The following is a 4470-nucleotide window of genomic DNA, read 5'->3' as shown; positions in this document are numbered from 1 at the left end:
TAAACTGGGTAAAGTGGTAAAATGAAAGTTTTAGCCCTATCTCTTAACTTTCCAATGGCTTAAGAATCATATCAATTGGACTTTAAGATTGAAAAATATTCTCCAAATACTGCATCATGCTCAGTCCATGCATACTGCTACAATGCTCTACCTTAGACAAATATGTTGACTATGATCAAATCTGAATTGGGGGAAGTGATAACATAAAAATTGTAGCCCTTCCTCTTATCATTCTAGTGGTTTAAGAACCATTTCATTTGGAGTTATGTATAGAAAGAAATAATTAAAATACCAAAATATATACGAATAAAGCCATCACTATACTTGCACTGATTCTTATCAAATGAGCATTTTTCATCAAATTTCCTAGAAAAGTAATAAGAGAAATTAGCAATAACTACTCTTAAAGTAATTTAAAATAAAATAACATAAAATTTAACTAAAATAACTTAAATTAATCGCTCAACATGTAATCAAACTTAAACTAAAAAAAACACCTAAAATACTAAAATTCAAATCTAAAATCTCAAAGATCTAGCTACTTAAACTCCCAAAATGTGTCAAATTAACTCTATATAATAGAGTTATCATTTATCGATTGATCTTTCAATCAAGATCTTAGCACAATCAAATTGCTCAACTAGAACCATAGCACTATCCATCCTTATATAATTTCCCAATATGCAGCAGACCTTCTTGCAAAAAGCTTCATGCCATAAGGTCAAGGGGGCATTTTGGATTTTCATCCACTGTAGTAAACTATCAAGATTTTCAATGTCATAGAAAGGCTTCGTCGAGTTGAACCACATCTAAAATATTCTTAAATACTTGTCAATAAGCCATTCCATCTCACTCTTATCTTCAAATGTGAGCAAAAATTTATGACCACCCATGGGTCGAATATGGGCATGAATACCCTAGTTAAAAAGCTTCAATTGGACCACTTGATGGTTGAAGTTCGACTTCATTACGCCAATTGCATTTCTTTCAAGCTACCCAAAATCAATCGTAAGGAAAAAGATAAGAACTCTATTATCAAGCTAAACTCCTTTCTACCACCCTCCTCGTTGTTGCTAATTTTCTAACTCAACTCAATCTTCTCTAAGACCCTTCCATTTTCTTTTAAAATTTTTTATACAACTTGGAGTCCCTGTTTCTTTCGAACATCTTGTTTCCCATTCTGGGTTCTGTGTATGGCTCAATTTGCTTTCTCTTTCAAGGTTTCCATCCGAATGCCACCTTATTGACAATCTTATGTCCATCAACCATCCTCTAGTTTCTATATGCAATTGTTTTCCTTAATTCTTCTTTAGTTTTGTATCTTACAAACACGAATGTACTTCTTTTTCTACCTGAGCCCACGCCTCCCTTAACTATGAATAGATCCATCCCTCGCCCATAGGCTTCAAAAATATCTTTAAGTTCTTGCCATGAAACTCAAAGACTGACTTTATCCAGGAACATTGTGAAAAGCTGATCTCTTTAATCCTTTCTCCAATTGTTCATGTTTCCTCTATTTTCATCTAGATTGACTCCACTTTTTTTTAATTTTTTTATTGTTTTATTATAAAGCCATCAGTTTCAATGGGGTTATGTGTGGGATATATAAGGATAAGCTTATCTGCCTCCAATACTAATTTGAAGCTAAACTTATTTAACAAGCCACTAGCCACTAGATTTTTACCTAACTTCTAGTATAAAATAAATATCATTTAATACAAGAACTTTTCTAGAATTAAACATAAGTTCAACAATGCCTTTTCTTTTCACTTATGCAATGGAGGAATTCCCCATGTACAACACTATTCCATCACTAACAAGTTCAAAGAACTTGAAGAAATTCTTATCCTTGTATACATGCTTTGTTGCTTCACTATCGATCCACCATGCTCCATCATTTTGGAGAAGATTGATCTTAGAAATAATGGCAACTAATTTGTTGTTGTTCACGCCTTATGTCTTCTTTTTCAAAAGTCTACATTCTTCCTTGATATGTCCAAGCTTGTTGCAATGAAAACATAGATCATTTTGTTTTTTTTTATTTTCTAATTGTTGGCATTAATACTAACAGAATGCTTGTCTTATGGTTTGAAACCAGTTTGTTTGATGGTTTTGTTTTCCATCACATTGACCTTTGAAATCTCAAGATTCTTTACTTCAAGATTTTTATCCTTCTTATCTTGTTTGACTTGATCCTAGTTATAACAATCTTCCTCTATTCGAAGATGATTACTAAGGTTCTCAAGAGACATCTTCTCTTTTTTATGCTTTAGAGTTTTCTCAAGGTTTCTTCATGGGCGAGGAAGTTTGTCAATCACAGAAGACACAACAATAACCTCATCCTTGTTAAGATTATATTCCTTAAAGCTATTAAAAATGCATTCAATCTCATGAAATTGATCCATTATATCACGACCATATGCCTTTTTGTAATTATTAAAACGACTAACTAGAAATTTCTTACTAGTTGCATCTTTAGCCATGTATCTAGCCTCCAACTTATCCTCAAGCTGTTTTTCATTAGCCTTATTTCGGTAGGCGTCAAACAAACATTCTATTAAGAATGTGATCCATCTTACATCGTTATTATCCCATTTTTGCCTTAAATGAATTTGGTCCACAAGCCTTTCATTTCCCTTTGGTCTTGATGTCGTTGCAACATAAGCAACCTTGAGAGTTGTAATGAGGAAGGGCATCCTTTTTTCTCAATGGATAAAATTATATCATTCAGAGCGGTCTAATTTGATAATGTTGGTAGCCATTTCTTTTAGGGAAGCCATTTTGTAATAGTCACTATTTTTAACGCTTATTTCACCCCACAATTCGGTATGCAAAAAGAATTTGCAAATAACCTCGAAGATATAATAAAACCAATGTTTTAACTTCATCTTATACTTATAAGATTAGATCACTAGACACGACTAAAAGATTATAAAATTATCACAACCTTATAACTTATCTCCGGTAAGAAGGAGATTATAAAAAATTTGGATACTTCAATAAACAGTAGGAATTTACTCTCTTTAGGGTGAATTTATACAAGTATGTCATATCTTGTGAGTATAAGACCACAAATTCTCTTCTTTTTCAAAGTTCCAAGGTGAGAACCTTTCATTAAATAAAAAACAATCACGATCTTTCCAAAAAAAAAAACCCTAAAAATCAAAATAAAAACTAATTTGCTTGTGATTGTAATATATCCTTAAAGATGAAATCCTCAACTTGGCCTGTAAAACCGTACCTTCCGTTTTGGATTGAAAATACTGAGATTTGATAAGATTGGTGATAGACATAGTCAAGAATTCTTCAACATTATTCCAACCCTTCATTTTCAATCAATTTGAAACTCATCTAAAGCCTACCGTACACGTAATAACATTTTCTCAGTAATTGTTCTTACATATTGCCACAAGTATTGTTGATTTGTAAGATTTATTTGATTAGTTTTATTTCTTTTCACTGTGGTTTAGAGATTTTTGTTTTAATATTGTAATTAATTATTTTTACAGATACATATTTTGTAGCTCTGGCTTAAATTTTTCACTAGCTAGCCTCAAACTATTTTGAGAATAAAAAATGGGCATCTCACTTTCTTTCTTCGAATTATATATCCTGAGACTCACCATATACCTTATCCTATATATCTGATTTAGGGAACAGCCGAACAGGGGATAGGCATTAAAAAGTACCAAATGACACCATTGATCATAAAGGGTTTCATCATTAAAATACCCCTTTTTCGTTGTTATAATTGCTACAATTAACTCCGATATAACACCTTCTTTTCCTTGTCAAAAATCCACAACAAATTTAAGTACAATGATTTTGTGACTGTCCAATTCAGCAGGGTTTTGGAGAAGAGACTAAGAAGGGAATTAGCTGTTTTAGAACTTTCGGACTTTTGAGACATTAAAACAAAAGAAACAAAACAAAAAGAGAATCTTCATCACGACCGACCATTGGAGTAAAGAAATCAGATGGCAAATAACATGCCATCATAAATGAAATGATGGATTTGTAGGCTTCGGTTGAGCTTTCTAAAAATCTGATCGAAGCAATCCCAATTCAAATTGCAACACAAAATGGGGATGGAAACTTTATCACTTTCAATTGATGGCTTATAAACTTGGAGGGAAAATGCAAATGGCATGGTGCCAAGCTGTCAGACCTAGTTGGCTTTGGTCCCCTGGCACATTCTTCTCCATATCTTCTCAAAGAAGAATCTCTCTCTATCTCTCTCTAAAATGACAACACCATGACTTGTGGTCTAGAACCCATCGTACCCATTCTACGATGGAGCTTCTGCAACATTAGGGGGTTTGTTGAGCTTTTCAATAAGGGACAAAGACTTTAGATAAATAGGCCATGAGCACAAGTATGATATTTTAAAGTGTGGGCTCCTAGGCTTTTCTCTATTACTCAGAGACAGAGAAAGATCCACTAGCTATAGCAAACATATATTTTTTTTTT

Source organism: Theobroma umbraticum, unplaced genomic scaffold (assembly GCF_002168275.2).
Source record: "Theobroma umbraticum cultivar Fairchild unplaced genomic scaffold, ASM216827v3 scaffold_30.0, whole genome shotgun sequence".
Taxonomy (NCBI): domain Eukaryota; kingdom Viridiplantae; phylum Streptophyta; class Magnoliopsida; order Malvales; family Malvaceae; genus Theobroma; species Theobroma umbraticum.
The sequence above is the reverse complement of the archived record's forward strand: the minus strand, read 5'-3'. Positions refer to the sequence as shown.